Source organism: Haliotis rufescens, unplaced genomic scaffold, assembly GCF_023055435.1.
Source record: "Haliotis rufescens isolate VD_foot unplaced genomic scaffold, xgHalRufe1.0.p SCAF_4, whole genome shotgun sequence".
Taxonomy (NCBI): Eukaryota; Metazoa; Mollusca; class Gastropoda; order Lepetellida; family Haliotidae; genus Haliotis; species Haliotis rufescens.
In genome coordinates, this window is record NW_025964112.1 from 47,319,779 (window position 1) to 47,341,011 (window position 21,233).

Genomic DNA, 21,233 nt, shown 5'->3' on the forward strand with positions numbered 1-21,233 from the left:
GCGGATGAGAAATCGACAACCGAAATCAACAACAAATATACGAGGTCATTCATTTCACGTGTCCAGTTTATTAATTAGGATTTTCTAATTTACACAGGAAATATTGTCTTATTGGAAGCTTGGAACATGACAAATGACGGACGGATTGCACTGAATTGAAAGCCTCTGTCAACGGTTTTTCTATTAGCAGTGAAAAACAATCTGTCTCATTGGAAATGCAGAAACGGGATGCCTTAACGAATTATTTTCTCTTTGCTGTAAGTACATCGTATATTATTTTCTCCTGTTATTGGCATGAGGATTGATGGTTTTTGTACATACATGTGTATTGTATGCCTAGGCTGATATTTACTGTAATCACAATTGAGTTCATAGACTATTGTTCGTGTGTGTTCGAAAATGTGTAGCCGAAGGGTGTATTTTCAAATATAGACATTTAGATAGAGATAAATACACTGATAAAGTCATCTAAAGGCACCGCAAAGCTCGTCACAAAATACGTAAAAGGGAAACATTGATTTTGTTTTTCATATGCTCTGTCTGTTATGTTTTGATGAATATGCATGACTGGGTTTTATCATGCATTAGGGATTGTTTTCTCAATGAACCTTCCTGAAAACAGTTTGAGAATATTTTATGGTTTGTGTAGTCACGTGATTTGTCATGTAAGAAATGGACGTGTCATATTCAAACTCCGCTTTAAGAGTAGTAATTAAAACTGAATTTTTAAATGTTTTATATTTATCAATATGATACTGATTAGGTCTGTGTTGGGGCACGCGGAGACAGTCAGTCAATCATTGACAAACAATCACCTCAAACATCATAGGTTATGATGAGCATAATGTTATTATCGTACCATTTGATACCTAGCACCGGCGTTGTCAGATTGCACAGTAACCTTTTCCTGTATGATTAATGTTACGATCTTTGGAGCACTTTTTTTAACTGAATTAAAACAGTCGGATTCGCGCTGCGGGTCAGAGTATTAGTCACTTTTAATCCTGGGATATTATATGTCGAAACACTCTAATCAATTTCACCAAACAGATGAGGGGATGGAATATCAGTGTTAGATTTCAAACAAGTGTAAAGACATACTTCAGATATACCCCGAGGTACTAAAATCAACGAGTGATTGGAAATATGCCACGATGAATCTCGAATCTCGTTGCTTTTTCTGAGACAAGCTTCAAAATATTCAAATGCATTCTTAGCATGAAAACCCCATCTTCATTCAGGGAAATATGGAAATTTGATACATCTTTGTTGATAAAGCTCTACAGATATATAGCAAGCTAGCTATATAACGAACAGAGATGTGTGCAGAACCCTAGACGTGCGAAATATTCAAATCTGAAATGGAGAAAATTAAGTGTTTTTCATAATAACTTATCAGCTATTTTCTGTTAAGATCTGAAGATTATGTTATAACTGTATCGCATAACATCCCATGTGAAGTATATGATAAAGTTTACTAAAGTTGGAGAAAAACGCGTTTTCTCACCAGATATTTTTTTGCGAAGAAATAACATTGAGGTTAACAGAGATTATAAGATAGCTTAGTTTGATTACACTCCCTGAGATTTGCTTTGGGTTTCCGTGAAAAGGTTTTTCTAACAGCTGTAATGGGTATATGTTAGGTGGATTTTGACAGCGAATGCAGCAAGGAAAGTTAGCTATATACACCGAGAAAGTGCAATTGACATGATCCAGGAAGTGACAAATTCCATGTCAAATTCATTAAGTAGTTTAAACATTAAATGTTTGCCGGTGGTGTATTTGAGAATGTAATAAAATATGAGTTTTATTTTGACTGCAGTGAATTATGTATGTGGTACATATTATTTTTTATTGTTCGTGACAGTCAACGTAGGAGGTTTATTAATTAAGTCAGACAAAAGCCGTGGAAGCGTTTTGGAAAAAAATCTTACAAATGTAATCAATATCGGCTTCATTAAAATCAAGTACATGTTATTTTGAAACAGTCTCATGTCACCTACCTAGCTGGTTAGTAATGTGTATTTCAGATTGTTTATTTTACTGATTATGTCACCGGTGAGTCAAAAATATCAAAATACATAATGATTTCGAAATATAGAGCTTGTACTCAACATGAACACAACTAGGAATAATATATTATTATTTCTTGGTCTGATTGAATATTATTTATTATTCTGAATAATTAGTGTCTGGAACTATTATCAAATATGAAAACATTTTGTTTTCATAATCGTAATTCACTATTTACTTTCCTTTATTCTCGTGTCCCTCCTCTGTATGAAATTATTTGTTTACAAATTTATAATTATCACCAACAGGCTACCCCTCAACACTGGAGCACTAAAATAGCAATATCTAATATATGGAATCTTTGAATGAAATAATATGGTGTAAACATGCACTTAAGTTTTATATCAACAGTAAACATGATACTAAATCTGAGACCCGATAAACATAAGCAGACCTCATTAGCTATGAAATTCCCATAGCTATATAGTTCCCGACAGACCACGTGGTATTACAGACCGGTCCAGTAAAACTACATTATGGCGGTGTTATTACAAATTATAAAGATAATATAAAGTATTAACACTGCTTCGAGCTCACTAGCTGAATACCAAAGATAAGTAATAAAACACTAACACAGAATTATCGCAAAATTAAAATTAGCATGAAAAGATGTTTAAAATTATTAAGTACTTGGTGAATATAAACGTTGCTAGCGCTATCACACGAGACGGGCCTTTAACAGGAGTGTGTAGTTACTGAGGGTGCAATGAAATTCCTCGGAGCGGGACGTATAGCCCCGGAATTGTCGAAAAGCGTACATAAACGACACATAAAACCTTCCATAAACTGGCTTCGGAATATGAATGTCAAAAATCGAAGCATAACAGTGAAGCGGAGTTAAGCGACACGGCGCAAAGACAAAGCAATTAATCGTCTTGACATTGTGAAAATCGTCACCACTTACCGGCCAAAGTAAAAAGTGAATCCTCTAGTTGTAGTTTCTTGTGTTGTAGTGAGCGAAGTTACCCACTTTCCTCGGTTACTAGATCAAACGGTCTAAGCGAACAGCGGTCTCAAACCCCTGGTTGTAGCAGAGCCGAACATAGGTCAGAAGGGGTGGAGTTTACGGTTGCGACACGCCCACCAAGCTCCTGAGATAATAACATCAACAAAATGGCTTCCCCTCGGCGCAATGCGTTTTTGACAACGTCTTTGAATTAGGATGGAAGACAGTGGGGGATAGAGAGAAAGATGGAGTCGCGATGCGGGATGACAACGGTCTTTTCTCAAACAGTGGTCAGCGGTTTAGAAAGACTGATTTACGGCGTACGTGATTCATAGCGTTGAGGGACAACGTCGGGGGTAAAGGATTTACATAGACAAGACTAGCGCGGGAGACAATTCTACGAAACATGGAGGTATATTCACAAACAATAACACCGCCGTGCCGAATTCTCTATCAGACGGTCCATCTCTCCTAGAAACTAGTCCGCAGGTGAATCTCAATCACGACAGATGCCTCCGCAATACAATATAGATCCTTAAATCTTCTGACAAAATACCTCACTTTTTGTTGTGCTTGTTTTCCACAGTTTCTCATTTTACAATGCGATTTAAGTCAACGGTGCCTGTATCATATTTCAACTCAACCTAGGGTACAAAACACACCACCCATCCTAAATGATAGAGCGCAGTGTTGAAGCCTAGCTTGCGGAACTAAAAACAGACTAGGCCCCCTCTCCTCGCTTTCCTGTCATTTTGTGTACATTCTCTAGGCAAGCGTGGGGAAATTGTTTGATTTTGAGATAAAATAAGAGAGTTTGTATCATCTGTGCAATATATGGAGACACGCAGGTAAGTAATTATCAGGTCGAACTACTCTGGATTTCATAGAATATGGAAATTACCATTTCTTTATAATGCTTTGTTATCTTAAAGAGATGCTAATTGTTTAAGTGTTTCACATATCCAATTGCATCCCCTTAAAAATATGCGTACAAAATACACATATATGATCCCTACACAGTTTGGCGCTTATGAAATGACCTTAATTTTCCGATAAATCCGATATATTTGATAACTTGTTCTGTGAAGCACGTGGATGATAATTAAATATGTTAACGCTTTTGTCACATAGCTTTAACGCTGTTCACTTCTTTGTGAAGTATAAACTATTTTTATGAATAAAGCGTTCATAGATGATTATATATTTATTCCCTTAGTGCCAATTGATTGTATGTTGTATGCATTTTTTAAACGATAACTAATGTGTAGATAAAATTTGAATGGTGAAGAAGACGGAAAATGTATAATTTTGACATTTTCTCTGTGGCAATCAATTAAGACCAAATCAAGGTTTAATGCTGATTGAATGAAATTTAAATATAGAGCTTGAAGATGGAGAAACATAATTATCATTCAAGATTGTGACGGCATAGGGGAAGCGGCGATCAATTGAATTAACTGCGCAATAGTTTAATATTATATATTCCATTTCAAAATAAGGCTTTCTGTAAAACTTGCTAATCTAACTTAACTGTAGTTTTAACAGAATTTGTGAGAAATGTTATTCTAAGAGAACTTATATTTCCCTTGATTTACAACTCAAAAGTGTTTATTCCACTGATACAGTTATTGAATTATGAAAGTTTACAGTTTGTGTGCATTTCATATTATTTCCAGTGCCATTTTAACAATTCCAATTCCAAGCGTCCATCTGTCAATTTGAACTTCTATTTGTCTTATTTAGCATGGGATTACCGGAGGAAGAAATCTAGTTAGCATTGCATGTCAGGTGGAGGGAAAATGTTGTCGGTTAATTAGATTTCCTGAGTGATCTGGAGTAAAGTTATTGTCAATATGTCAAATTAATATCACGACTGTCTTTTAAATTTTCACGACTTGTCATCACAAATAATACAAATCAGAAATCTTTTATCAAATTAAGACTCAGATGGAAATTCGTTTTTTAAGGATTAAAATTCTATCTCTCCACTAACTCTACCTCCAATTGAACAAAAACTGTTTTAAATTCGTAATCTTAAGTAGAATGGACGTTTGGTTAATACATATTTACACACGTTACGTATGTAATTAAAATAAATTTAATTATAAACAAGCTAAGCGTATAAGAAATTCAAATATTTAATGCGGGAAAACAGTGCTCCACAAATGGTATGTTGGGATGTTTTACCTTAAAATCGGACATATCAAAGAAGGATTTGTTAATCACAATTAGCTACAGAAAGGCGAAGCGCATATATGTAGATACTCACAGTATTGATTTCACTTTCAAATCAGTACTCAAGGAATCAGAAGAAGTCGAAATGTGGGAAAATGTACTGTTGGAACAATCGAAGCTATACTTGCACGTGTAAATATTTCATTTTCTCCAAAATGATTCAAGTAAATTTTTATTGTTTAAGCTGTTAAATTAAATATCTGCAGAAGGGTTGAAATTCGCACAATATTACATAATCACAATGTACTGGAAACGAAATAAATATCACACAAAGTTACAAACCAGGTGGCACGTAATTTGATTTAATGTGGCAAAAATAGTATTTTTGAATATTAATAGATATAGTTATGTATTATGACTTCAGAAATATGGTCAGAATTATTTTAAAAAATACTATTTCAATTTGCATGTTAGGAAAAAGGATGTTCGCGATTTCTCTCAAATGAATCGCAAGATTAGTCATAGCTTTGTTACCGGTATATTAATGAATAAACTGTTTCATCATCGTTACTATTTATTCTAATATCACACCTCTGTTTCTGCTCGAGGTACAACCTAACATTTGTCTATTTAGTTCATGTACATGTGTTCTCATATTTGTCCACTGAAGCACTACACATGAAATATATCGCTTTTTGTCAACGAATGTAATTACCGTTTTGCATTATGGCAACCATGAATGCTTGTGCAGGGAAGTCTATGTTATTAATTACAGGACTTGTCTGTCAAAAATATTAGTTATGTGTAAACAATGAGATGTATTTACAGTCAGGAATTGTACTATTTTTGTAGCATATTAGCTTCCACGTCAAAATTGTCGCACTTGTATTAATACGATAGCTGGCTTGGTCTTGTAGAATTTTGGATTTGCCTTCTGAAAGACGGTTGTCTCATTGTCGTGCTTATTTATTAACAACGCTAGCACAGGTAATTTGAAGATTTTTAATGAATGAACATTTCCGACATGACAAGATCTGCAACAAATCGCATTGCACAACTAAAAATATAAACTAGCTGTGACCCATAACAAAGTAAGACTTTATAATATTTCAATGATCACCAACCATTACATACACTTACACAAATAAATTTGCTAATGCATGTGGCAATACAGAATTGGTAATTTATAATAATGTTAAATCATAATCATCTACGATGACATTTTGGGTTAAAATAGTTAAAATGTAACTCAAACATTTGTGAAATACTTTTTCATGAAACACCTTATTAATTGCAAATATAGTTTCTTTATAAGTATTTGTGTCATTTTAAGTTGATGGAGGTATGGTTTGGAGATTAGTCAGGTGAACAATTAAAACTGCAGCTATTGGATACGCATCCCCATCACATACCTCAACGCGCATCTCAGCCATCGTGAGATCTGTCGCACTTCCGCATGATTTCATCGCATACAACTCAAGAAACACAACAATACTTACCACCAGATGGTAACTAGGTTTATTGCAGGAAAGGTGGGAAATGTATTGATTAAAGCTTACAGTTATATGTTACGAAGTGATCATTTAGAAATATGCACGCGAATCAATAACCCACAATAGGTCGAATAGATAGGTGTCCCTTGGGTCGTGTAGCTTTATTGGGGTGGGGACTGGTTGGCGTAAAGGGTACGGTGGGATTGAATAGGCCTATAATATCATAAAGTGACATTCTAAATGCTTACCCATGACCATCATTTCTCAACCTTTTTCAGTTCCTTTATACTTTAATCTTTACAATGATTAAAACAGATTCAACTATTCTTAAACATGTGTCACATCATGTACAGCTTTCTCAATTATTAACATTAACATATATCGCGAACACTAAATGACAATCATCATGTATACATCCAAATTAATCATGATGAAGATTAATAAAGTAATTTGCCCACTTCGTTTTAAAAAAGTTACCTTCATTGAAGTAAAGAATATATTAAGTGTACCAAGAATCCATACCTATAACACCATTGTGGATTACTCACCGAAATTAGGTGTCACAGTGCAGATGAAACACCGACAAATACAATAATGTTGTGGTATCATTTAAAGCATGCAATTATGCGTTTATCCGGTTCAGTTCACACACCATGTCATCTTTTAAGACCACACGGGCATGCGCACAGTTTAAGAACCAAGCTTTTAAATTGCAGGTTCGCTTGAAGCTTGCTATCAAAATGAAGGACCAGGTTAAATATCCTTCCTAGATCTGTTTATTATGGGGGCACGTCTGGATGGTATCTGGCTGAGCTCCGACAGGTATACTACTCAAGGCATGTTTATAGAAATAAGGCACTGTGCAAATTGCTTGTCTGAAATACTCTTCAGAATGAATTACTACAAGGAAGTACGAGTATTTCATCATTTGTAGAATGACATTAAGAGTCATTCATGCATCGTCATTGATTGAAATCCTAGCCTCATATATTTGTGCAGTTGGTGTGCATTCATAATAACGTGTCATGGTTATCTAAATGTGAACATTTTGCTTATTACATACTTTGCTTTCGTTGTTGTGCTTATTTAACATAACTATCCAAACACAACATTGTAAAAAGCAAATGGAAACATGGTTTATTTTTACTGGCGAATTTTATGACAACTAATTGTAAACTCGCGTCAACCATTTCTTCAGTTATTTACAAATACATATCCACGACTATATAAAGGAACTCGGAACGGATGTTTTAGTAACCTCATGCTTACAGTATGGTCCCAAATGTTCGATAATTGTAATGGACGTACTGAGGACGAAATACAATTGAGTTTTACAATCATCACATGCATGACAAGTTTGCCCAACACATAGTTCGAGTATTGCTATGAAACAGCTGCTATATCTGCTGCACAGCTGGCCACTGTTTTTCGGAAGCATTTCCCTCAGCTGTATTCTCCAGAGAAATACGTATATTCATTTTTTTCTGAACGAATATTTCTACACAGCTGTCAAACGTTTGTTTTTGTAATCATAATTTTAATCCGTTAAATACACGAAGAATACCCGGTCAAATCTTACACCAATGTACTCACTATGATAAGTAAGAATTGCGCATACTGGCAACGACCCCTATCGCAAGGTAATTGATCAGATTGCATCAGCTAATATCTATCCATGTGCAAACCATTCATGACGTTTGCCCAAGGAAGCGATACCAGGATAGCAGTGACTAGGAATTATAGGTCTGATGATCAATCATTATGAATTCTACTTATAGCCATGAAACTAGCCGGAAAATATGAAACATCTCCACATGACATAAACGTTGATAAAATACACATTCATTCAGTTCCTGGAAATGCAGCTGTTATCAATGTTGCGTTCACTATGAACTTAGTACCATCTAGCCAGTAATTGGACTTATGGAAGATATCAAGGTTAAAGTAAATCTTCACTGTCAATGTTTTAAATTGTTTGGTGTTCTTAATAACTATTATGTTAATTGACCTTATATTCTGTGTTTTTGTACAACACGTTTCGTTAACTTTCACATGTACCTCGAATCATATTAATGTTTTGGCATATTGTTTTACATGATACAAAAATGGTCACATATTCGATATGAAACCAATCACGTCTGCAGTAGACCCCGAAGATAAAAGAAAATTTGCTAAAAGCAGACCAAAGGAAGTCTAGAAACCGTAACATAGATCACACAGAACAAATCCTCAAGGACGCTCTACCAATCAAGGCCTATGCATTCTGCCATGGCACCAGATACACGTTACGCATCAGTACCACTGTGCCTTAGGCTAAATTAGGACAAAAGACTATTATTGAAACAATGCATGGCGATCAATTTTCTAACAGGTATACGCATGTACCACGAGGATTGTGTAAGCGCTAAGGTCAGCACAATCTGACATTGAACATCCTGAGAGATATGTATTCACATGATATTGTCATATGAAATCTGTGAAGGGACGGGCACACTGAAATCACTGTGTATGACAATGGGATACTGATCCAAAGCAGATGTGTTTTAACATGATCATGTTAAGGAAATTTGAACACGTGTTATAAAATCATCTAATTGATACACTCGTGTGTGGTGTACATGTGTTAGAGAAACAAACATTCTATAACTACACGGCACTTAAACATACATGATGGTTGGCCATTGGTAACCTTATGTGTCTCTGTATTTGTATATACCGGTTTCATTCAATTTACCGTACGTTCAGGCATGTTATACCTCATTCCACTGATACATGTCAAGTCCTATTATGATCATGACATATTATAATGTGTTTGAACGAAATCACCTCAATTAGATATGTATGAATTTAAACAGTAAACCTCACAAGCAGCGCATCGTCGACATTCATATTCGTTTTTAAGACCCAAGGATACCATAAACACTGCAAGAATGGTTTTTGGACGTTTTGAATAGGGAAATATGTGATATAATGGCAGAGTTGAATTTCAGTGATTTAAAGCAACTAAAGAGGAGTAATTTAACCGTAAGAAAACATAAAAACATTTTATACACAATTGAAGAGATTTGTTTCTTGGGGAAAATAGATACGCAACATAACACTGTGCTCCCAATCTCGCCGACACATAAGCATTTGCACATATGTCAGTTGTATTGTCAACGTGTGATTCAGTTAATGGTATCAATAGGGAGAGAGTTTATATAATCAAAATGAAACTGAAATCAGTGACAGAAACAATGACAACACTTAAGCCTGAGTATCTTTAATACATATGTCATATGTGAGTCAGCAAATGAGAGGTGATTTTCCTAATTCCGAAGCATCAAGGATTTAAAATTGTTCAAAATGAGTCTATAATCCTTTGCAAAATGAACAACACGCCACCTCACTAATTTTCCTAATGGACTATTATAAAAAGTAATTTCGTTACTGCTAAGTTGTATTTGCACATACACACGAGAGTCATTGAGTATGAACCATGAGACCATTCTCAGACAGTGAAGCATAAAAACCAGTTTAAACGAAACTTAACAAAGCATTAACAGAATAATAAATATTACATGTGTAAATCCCACGTAGAATCACACGAGGACATCATCCAAAAGCAGCAATGCATAATATTCGTATTGCTAACTATTCTCCACATGGTTAGTGAGAATCTTGTAATGCAGGGTTTTCTTCCGCCATGCCCTGGCTAATCAATAATATCTAATTACGGTCAAAAGTGTTTCCTACAACGCAGTGTGTTAAATTCACAGGGCAGAGTGAGCGATGTACTGTCCCATGTGCCATGGTCTGTCTAATGTCAGATCCTGGTCATGTATCAATTTTCTGAATCTATACTACCAAAGGGTAGCCACTTTCACCATTAGGAAGCAATGTTGGGTTTAATTAGAAAATAACCAGCATGTTTTAAATGACGAAACATATATTTCTAATTTGATACTTCTGAATTTATATTGGAATCAAATGCAGTTTCCACCACAGTAGCTCCGTTGCTTGCATTTGACTGAACAGCTTTCTTATTAGCATTTTCCTCACGCAAACAACAACATATTGATAGATCCTAATGTGGACATCAAGCTTGAGTGAGTGAGTTGGGTTTAACGCTATGACGGCATTCGGCTTGTAACCTTAATTGAGAGGACAGCCCGAAATGATACAGGTCCTCAACACTTTGATGAAGCACTTTTGGCAACCAAAATCGTAATCAGACTACATGAGATTAGGGCCGCAAGTCTACAAGGCAAATTGCCGTACATGTGTCACCTGCACCTCTTCTTGAATTAGATGGGAGTTACTTCTCGTGTGTGTAGTGTGTGTGTGTGTTTTTGTTTGTTTGTTTGTTTGTTTGTTTGTTGTTGTTTTTTTTGGGGGGGATTGTATCGAGATTAGATATTTACAGCTACAGAACCAGATAAGTTTTTATTTAAGCCTGTGAGCATGAATACAAGAAAAGAAATCAAGCTTCCCATAATGTAATTATTACGGCAGGAAATTCCTTTTCTCAACAGTCTGAAGCAAAATGATGATTTTCAAGAATTCTTGGAGACAAATTATGTTTTTCGATAAAATATCCCACCCATACAACCTCCCACTGCACCCTACCCACCTCAACCCACGAACATCGCAACACATTTAGAGTGTAAAGGTACAGCCAACAGGTATTCCTCTTACAAAGCTCAAGGTATACAACTATTTACTGTATATCAAATAACTTTCTACATTGTACACATAAAATAAAATAAATCTATATAAATTATAAAATATGAAATGTATATATATCCAAAACTATCCACACACATTTGTACATATCAGACATTTGACCAAGGATGATAATAAAGAAAATAACTACTTTATTGTTTTTACATATTTTATGTGAAGTCCAAATGGTGTTGTTTGTTCCTTAGCGTCCCAACACTACAGCTACTTAACGGCGGCAAGTTAATAATAAGGTCTGGACCAGACAAACCAGAGATTGATGTTATGAGTAAGTAAGGGTACGTTGACACGCTATCAACCATGTCACCGGGTCGGACCTCCAGATCTGTTAAGTTACCACAATCAAAGGTTGCTGAGGACATATTCGTGCCCGGATTCTCAACAAGGTTACATGAAGTTCATACAAATTTGAATTTGCAATTGGACAAACGACTGACCTGTCTTATGACCGAAACTGACGTTTACAAGAAAAATAACAACGTCTTTGACATTTATGCGTTTTTCATAAGACTGTATTCCACATAAAGACTGTTGGATACTGGCTACCTTACCCGCATTTACCCAACGCAAACAACAACATGTAAACAATGTTTATGTCGAGACAAACATTAAACTGTTAATATCAATGTCTCTGCACGAGGTTTGAACCTCCACGTTTAACACTGCTCTCCGGGTAATTGATTTTGCATGCAATTTGTGTGTGTTGGGATGAGATCTTTAAGCACTGTGCTGACAATATCAAAATGGAGACATCAAGAGTGAGTGAGTGAATTGGGTTTAACGCCGCTTTGAAAACTATTTCAATTACATCACGGCCCGTCGGCTACATGTGGGAGGGAAGCCCGAAGTGAGGCAGTTCTTTGACGTTTACAAATTTGGTGAAACCAACAAACAACGGTAATATGCTGACACGTATTGATAAATAATCAGGGCGAATGTGGATTCGATCCCATGATAAGGAAATTGTTGTACACGTGTGAGGACTCTAGGTCTTCAGTGCAACGAATTAAAGTGTTAACCCACAGGCTACTACCACAGAAATGCAATGAATGTGGTACAAATTACGGTTCATGATTCTTCGTGACTTGTGGCACGCGTGTTAACCCTTTCTCTTGTGACCGACTCATTCAGAAGTCGAACACGTTCGCATCGGATCATCGCCACACGTTCAGTGGTAACACAATATAACGAGGCACTCTTCTGAGTTGTTTGCTAGTCTAGCCAACGCTCCACAAAGTAGTAAGCTTATTATTACCCGCTCTGTGAAGTGGTTTGTAGTTTGAGCGCCATTCTTTGAATTGGTTAGCAGTTTGGGCTCCATGAAGCTTGTTTGGGGCTTGGGCCCAACTCTATGTAGGTACCATCAGGAGTTCCACTCCATGTTCTGGTTAACTATTTGGGCCACATCCATTTAATTGGTTAGCAGTTCGGACTCGACTCCATGGAGTTTAGGGCTTGGTCCCAATTTTTGATGTGGGTAGAATTGTGAGTGCCTGTACATGGGGTCGTTAACCAGTTGGGCCCTATTCTTTGAATTGGTTAGCAGTGGGTCGGAGCTTGGGCCCAGCTATTTGGAGTGGGTAGCAGTTGTAGCAATCTATGGAGCGGTGTCCCAACTCTATTAAGTGCTAGGCAATTGATGTTCCGCTGTACGAAATGGTTAACGGCTGGTGCAAGTATATAGAGCGGTTGGAGCTAATTCATTAAGTGGTTTTATTTGACTGCAAGTCTATGCAATGCTTGGTAGGTTGTTCCACTCTATAAAGATTCACATCCAACAAACAATACCCAGCCGGGTCTATTGGTGTATTATATTATGAATGCCAAACAAGACTTCAGAAATGAGATCTAATGACCACAAACGGCTCCAAATAATTACGACTGTGTATCCACATCGACACATGTCAATGTGTTTGTGTCTTTTTCTCAAGAAATAGTTTTCATTCTTCATAGTCATAACTTAGAAAGGGGTAATCATTTTCTCCACAATTATATTACTTTTTCATGGCAAATTTTTAAAAGTTTTCAACATAACTTAAGAGGTGCAGGTGTTGCAATGATAATAAAACATGAAAGCAACAACGCCCCCGTGTGTGCCAATCTTTATGATGTATGTTTCCTATCTTCAGATCACAAGTCATTTCATTTTAAAAACAAATGATACAGCCATCACGGAAACTAGAATCATATTTGATAAAGACTTTGTATTAATGATTTTTTTTTTAAACATAATAAGTATGTGAAGTTGTGCACAGTGCCCCAGAGGCTCCACACCTGGAAAGGTCAATGACCTAATAGTCAATACAGATTTCTATCGACACTGTATATTCAAGAATTTATCGTGGAACTACGCAACCGAAGAAGCAATATACAACTTAAGTGATTTGGCTTTATATGAAACCTTACAGAACATATGAATGTGCAGCATCGTGTATGACTGTGGGTGTATAAATTGACATGACGATTGCTATATTTGATGAGCAGGTTTCTTTAGAAACCATACTTTGGTTAATAGAAATAAAATAGTGCATGCTGCAGGGAAAGTGTTTTGCAAAACCAACACATACACACAAAACGTTTAGAATTTGTTGTTATTTGTTAGAAAATGTTATCATTCTGTTATCATTTCAAAGTTCCTTTCGGCAGATTTTCAGTGTTTATCTGTCAGTAGTACTGTTACATCTCTGTTACAGCTATTCCTAGGTAAACTATTATGTCTGTAAATTGCAAATGTAGTATATTACTGACATACTGCAAACCGATTCCTATAGAAGATGCGTATACACTGACATACATAATCGACTGTGTTCAATTTTAACGATATATAGGATCCAGTCAGCTTGCGTGTCTTAACTCAATACCATATATACCAATATACAAATACACGAAGGATACTTTTGTCTTGGGTAACTCGTGCATTCAAAATGAAAATAAAAAACAAACCATTCAAACCATGTCAACAATCCTCTTGACATAATCTCAGCACTTTGGGAAACAAGTCCTTTCATTAATATGATACTAAAATACAACCATCAAAATAGAAGAAATCATTCTGATGTACACGTTATTGTCTCTGGGCAACAAGTGATTTGCTATGTTCAATATTCATATTTTATCTGAATTATCATCGGAGGCTTATCTGAATGATTGACTTAAGCCTGCGGTGCATCCAGATTCATAAAAGTGTATTTGTATCCACGGACTTATTTATATTACTCCTTCAGACTATAAGGCTGGTTGACTTTATCAGCCGTATTGTCTCTGGTGAGACATTGCACACATACTGTAAATGAGACCTTGTTATGTCTCGTGTCAAAGATCTACTTACTATCAGAAGCATATTCAGAGTTTACTACTGAAGGAGCACGGAGTCAGAATATAAAAACACAAGACCGAACCCATATAAGAACGGTGGTTCCCCATATGTTCTGTTACGGCTAACTGTCAGTGGCTTTGGGTGTTTGTTTCTTTTACAAAAACAAAACACAGACAAATGTAAATATTACACTTAATATAGGTTTCACATCAAAATCGTTTAGTAGCTTTTGTTAACATACCGAAGCAGAAAATGACAAGAAATACAATGGTGTTGTTGTGTGATTTTCATATAGAAATATGTGACACGTTCAATGTACCCGTATGCCGTTTCATCTAAATGTTTGAAAATATGTTGGGTCTGTTAGATTTAACGTAAACTCTTTTTACCCCCATAACTTAAACAGCGTGTTATGTTTGCAAGAGTGAACAAAGAAAAGACCCCCGACCATGCTCTCAGCGAATGTTTCATCGTTAAACCTAATCAAATGACAGTAAGCATGAATTAGGCTGAAATTTGTGATTGCAATATCCTAACACTCAATTTCACTTTAACACGCCCCTATAATTTGAAAAGAAAACTGCTACTACTTCAAATGCAATGATCAATAGTGACACATTTAATTAAAATCTATGATTCTGGTTTGGTTGGAAATGCATCCATTTTATATACGTCACTTGGTCAGTTGGCCCTGATGGTATGTGAACGTGTTACTTGAAAAATGAACATTTTTTTCGATAAAATATTCGAACGATTTTATGGCACTTAAGAGCAAACGAGTCATGCACTCTTGTTTCGTTTCAGGAAACAGGTCCAATAAAAGAGAACTGAGATCGAGACGGGCAACGCTTGCCGTGGCGTGTCCGAGAAACTGGCTAGCCTTTCTGGTGCCATGGATTTCCCTCCATCCCATCATTTGCCAAGGAGAGGATGAAATATGACAGACGAGGCGTAATAATATGATGAGATCTTGCTTCGGCTGTGGTCTGCCAGAATGTAAACGAGACCCTTTGACCACAAAACCGTGGCCGGAGGGCCGAAGACGAGATGAGTAATGACCACTGGCCTGCAGAGAGTAGACTGGCCACTGGACGGCCTTTTGAACGGTTGGACTGACAAAGCAACATCGATGTCTGGCTTGCCTTGCAAAAGATACTGTGAACAGTCAGTGCTAAATTACGAAGAGACAAGTAAATTGAATAGCCAGAACTCGCTAGACCAACTTGGCAATTCATTTACTGACCTGTCGTTGTATATAAGAAAATAATATACTAGTAGCTACGTATACTGACAGTACTAGTTTCCTGTATTTGTCGGAAATGACGTTTGGAGATCAAACGTTTTCTTACTACATATTTTATTACGACAATGCTGATTCAAGACCAAATCGATTACAACAATACATACACCAACATATATTGATCAAACAGATGGTCGCGTGACGTAATGTCGGTATGTTTATAGTGTTAGATGTAGAGGAGCGAGTAGGGGTTTAAGGAGCATAGCAACGAGGGCATGTCTATTCGTCTCCAAAGAATGTAAGAGTTATGAATAGGTTTGTGAGATGAAACGCATGTGTATACATGTACATGCAATGAAACGGGTTTCTTTAGGAATATATATGGTGAAATGTGAAGAGAGGACACGTGAAGACATATTATCATCATAACTGACTTGACAAAATGAGACGGTAGCGGTTCATTCAGACACACATCGATGCAGACCTTACCATATATATATATATATATACCTAACAATAATCTGCTACACAAAACCAAATGTGTACGAATTAAACTCTTTGTCATCAAACATCACGTCATTGTCACAGGAACAGATATTTTTATAGAGAGGGGTCATCTTTCCAGGAATAGATTCTAGTTATGTTGCAGTTAATTCGGGAAACGGATTAAATGCACATATATACATATCCTTCTCACTGTGGTGAGGACCAAATTATTGGCGTTTTCTTGAACGGATCATTAAGTTGGGAATGGATTTGAAAGTGTATATTGACTATCGTTTTATTCCAAACTGACATGGCCCCCGTTCCAGAAAGCTATCTTAGCGCTACGGCTGTACGTCTGTGTTAAACTATGGGAACACACCTCAGATCTCAGAAAAAAAAGATTAAAATGTGCAAATTATATCGAACTTGATGTAATTATACACGTATACCTGCCACAGCGCACGTAACAAAGATTCCTCGTGTATATAATTTCCAGTTGAAATATTCATTTGTTCAAATATGAACCATAAATAAGATATACAACTGTGTTACGCAATTCACAAACACTACAAAGGAGGTTTCTCACAGCTGGTTATATATCAAAGTACATTACAAAATGAATTGTAGAAATTATAATACTTATAACAAAAAATATCAATTTGTGAACGTATATAAAAGCAAATAGAGAAATTACTGAATCGTCAATTTCAAAATCCAATACAAAAGCCTCAAAGAAAACTGTAATTTCACATATTTCAGTTTAAGTTAACAATTCTACATACAACTGTCATATCCAACAAAACTGGTATTGTTGTCAACCATGACACGTAATAAATCTTGAATTGATTTACAAATTGTGGAACGGCTGTCCCGCGGAACAAAGCCATTCCTATGGGCATAAAGATAATAGGCTTGGATAGTGAACTAAGTCATAAACTTGACCCAACTGGGAAGCAGAGGGAAGTCGATTTTATGAACCAAGGCTTCTGAATTTTCTACAAGCTAATAAAGGTCAGGGAATACCAAGTAAGGAGTCAAGGTGAGACCTGGTGGGAACCAAGCATTTCCAACATGGAAATGGTTTAAAGAATCGTTAAAATCAATCACATATGAACTGCCGAAGCAGGCAAAATATTGGTCCGCCCCCAGTAGCAGATGTAGATGTTTTCAGGTATGGGTTTATTGTTGCAGTATATTTCTCTTTTACGGGGGTCTATTCCACGGGACATTTGCGGTCATTCCACGCGACGTTTTGATACACTTTAAAGTCAGCTTTATGAGAAGTACAGCCAATAAAAGTAATTGTCTCAGTGGAGAGAAACTTTGAGAAGCATAGCTGGAAGTAGCAAACTCACAGTTATTCAAATCGGCGTCGATTATATTGATATAATTTACATGATTATACACAGGGTGTACATGAAAAGAACATTATGTTTGTAATACTTTTTGTAGGTGTTCTTATAGACTAACATATAGTCTCTGAAATGAACATATCGTACAGAAAAAAACAGTTGTTCAGTTATCTTAATAAAAATATAGTAAAAGGGAGCCCAGTGACTCTTCATTTTCAGATACTGCAGTAATCTAGACTTGCCAAACATTATAGACTTGCATGGGCTGTAGTTGATATAAATGTATCAGGGTCTGTAAGACAGACTAGTGTTCTTAATGCAAGTTAACATATTTCACAAATCAAACTCATTACAATGTTCAATACTTAAACATCTCTATAATAAATGTATATAAAAATTACGATGTGATACAAAGATATATAATTAGATAATTCTTCTTTTACAGGCTGTTTACGAAGCTAATTAATGTTTGGAAACGTTATGTAATTGTTATAATATCTTTATGAGATCTCCGTTTACACCATTACAGATGTTGCATGTGCACATACGAGGTGTGATTTCTTTACTCAATGTGACAAATTGTGGGGTTGAATCATCACTCGGTGTGTAGTTTAATTCGACGCAAAGCATGTTGTTATAATTTCAGCAAAAATAATTATTGTATTATGTGACAAATATTGATTTTTGTGCCATGTGACAACGCGGTTATGAGAGTTATCAGATTTTGAAATATATTATGATAGTTTGATAATACTCCGAGCTGGTACATTGCGGGGTCATAGATGTTATCATGAATAAACAGTTACTGCACATGCGCAGGCCACACATATTATATTATTTCAATGCAGAGATATGCCCTTATCGCCTTACACTTAACCGCTTGATTGGATAGCAAAAGATCAAAGGGACAAATCGATCTCAATAACAGATACTAAAGAAGGACGGTTTGAACAACTGAGAACGACGTTTTTCAATCAGTTCCAGTACTCTGCATAATTGTGTTCAATGATTTCAACGTTACTCCGCTTTCAGTGTTTAGTCGTTATATCTCGTATGTCGATTATAAGAAATAGCATGTCTGTGATTTAAATATCTTAAGAACAGTGAAATAGGTGCAAGTCAGTCAAACTAATATTGTCAATGCTTGCAAATTCCGAATTACCACGTGTTAACATCGACCAATAGAATCTACACAATTCAAGAACCTTTTAGGTGTTGAGAATCGTTAATATGTGAGTTGGCAGATATGTGCATATGAATGAGAACGAGATCTTTTACATTTCGACGTGTCGAAATGTGCCGAAAAGGTTGGTTTTAGAGATGTTCAGGAAACAATATCTTAATAAATGTACATCAGCAAGTCGTAGACATCAGCTGATTTTTCTGAAGAGAAGGATATAACGATAGTACAAACATACGGTAAAAATCTGTTTGGATCACGGACGTGTTGATAATTTGAATTTCTTTTGAAGTAGGTAAACTCGCCCTTTTTCGCCCCATTTAAACATTATTGTGCACCTGAAAATGTCAAAAACACTTACAAGTGTAAGAAACAAAAATGGCTATTTGTCAGCCATTTGAACATATCTGATGATTGTTATGGCATTATTACAGTTTTCCATAACTTAAAAGAATGACATTGCCCGTGGTTCAAAAAGGTTCCCTATTCTACCTCGTCCACTATACAAATTCTGACATTGACCGAATGTTGTTTATTGCCTAACTTACCTTACAAAATTCGTTTTAAAAAAAAATATGAGAATACCGCTAAAAAAGAAGTTTTACAATTACTTTTAGTGTATTTTATTGGTGTTAAATGCATTTTCTCTGGTACCAACCCATTTACGTAACGTCACAAACTGTGTGGCACAATCATTAGGCCATTAACTTGTCACAAGCAATCTGCGATGAAATTGTAATATTACAGTACGTAGATGAGCGTCAGTTTATAGCAAACACCTTACGATGCCAGTCATTTACGTCAATCAAATGAGTAACAATTTGTTTTTTATCGTTATTTCACAATATACACGAAATTAGGGACAATTACTGGCCGAATTAATGTTTTATAGCCGACGTAACTCTGTCAGCGGTCAGCCTGGACATGCGGAGAGAGACAATGTGTCAATCTCGGGCTATTCATCAATGCAATCAGTGTCACAATATGTTAATAGCAAATACGACCGTGTTCATTTCAGTGTGGTTTAAATTGCCCAGTGTTGGAGGATCATACCCATCAATAGACTGCACTGCAATATACCCTCATCTACCTGTAAGCCCCTAATAAATTTCTCCACCCTCGTGGAAGTTATGCCTTACACCCCAGGTGAGACCCTACCCCTGTTTCTCATAGCAGGGGTAAACAGAAGTGGGCATCTCTAGCGTTAAATTTTCCGCAGCTTCCCGAACCCCTTAGCGTCGGGAACAATAGTTTCCGATATTTTACCGTCTGGTGGGGACAGCACGTCGTTTGACTACAAAGCAGAACGAGTTCTTGGCTTTGAACTAGCGCTAAGAATGGAGTTTTATTGCTTTTAATTTAGCGTTCCTCGGATCTTGCCCGTTGGTGATAAAATAACGTTAACGTTTTGGCCACCATTTGTTAGTGTGAGGTCTTGGATTGTAGACATATTGCAAGTATCCAACGATCCTTCAGCCATTCACGCGTTTGTATTCTCTTTCTCTGCATAAGGTGTTATCTATATGATCAACGCAAAAACAGCAATAATGCTCATAGTGAAAAGAGATCTGAAAATGGGCTATCTTAAATCTTCGATGATCTAGCGTTAAAACACCCCTTTGTTGTTAATTTTCACTCCGACCGTCCATCCAGGATTCGCCATCTCTCATAATGTTTTTAACGTAATCACACGGTAGCGTTTTATTTGAAATCATATTTGGTGAAATAATGGAGATCCTATGATAGTGCCTATCTGTGTGGGGAGACAATGTCTTTCAGTATTACATTTAACGTTTTTGTTTATTTGTTTGCCAGACCAATCATCAGATGTAGCTGCAGGTGCAGGTGATTGCATCTTGTACGTACGACGTTATGGATGGCACGTGGGTCGATGCTTACAGGACTAACACAATACGATCAGTCAGATACATAAGCTGGAAATGTTACCGTAAGCTAATTCTACGTGTAGATAACTTTGTACGAAACGAGACCACAGTTCTATAACAACCACAATAACACGTTTGACAAAATAAAAATAAAAAAAACAGGTCTTTAACTTTTAATAACGCTTTTAGTATCAATAAATATAAAACGTGAACGCCAGAGAATAACCAGTCTCGATTATCCATCCTGCCTAATTATATAAATTGCAACATAGCAGTGAAAATGAAATGAATGGATCACTGAAAATCAGTAATGACACCAGGTGTTCGCGAAAACACGTAAACGCTTAGACAAACTATGTGAAAA

At 36.3% G+C, this 21,233-nt stretch overlaps 1 protein-coding gene and 1 long non-coding RNA gene across 4 annotated transcripts in view; one reads left to right on the forward strand and one right to left on the reverse strand.

Annotated features, from left to right (window-relative positions):
- LOC124151894 (homeobox protein Hox-D10-like) overlaps window positions 1-21,233 on the reverse strand; it is a 127,450-nt gene that overhangs the window by 55,356 nt on the left and 50,861 nt on the right. The window contains exon 1 of one of the 2 annotated variants that reach the window (XM_046524601.2): window positions 2,978-3,115. The exons of the other annotated variant lie outside the window; for it this stretch is intronic. The gene's annotated coding sequence lies outside the window, so the exon portion shown is untranslated. Of the gene's footprint in view, window positions 1-2,977; window positions 3,116-21,233 lie in introns of those variants that run through there. 2 annotated transcript variants of the gene reach the window in all.
- On the forward strand, window positions 3,310-18,630 carry LOC124151944. Of its 2 annotated transcripts, none has more exons than XR_007218076.1 (2): window positions 3,310-3,431; window positions 15,530-18,630. It is a non-coding gene; the product is annotated as an uncharacterized LOC124151944 (long non-coding RNA). The 2 variants fall into 2 exon arrangements; XR_007218077.1 differs by having other exon boundaries at window positions 3,404-3,508.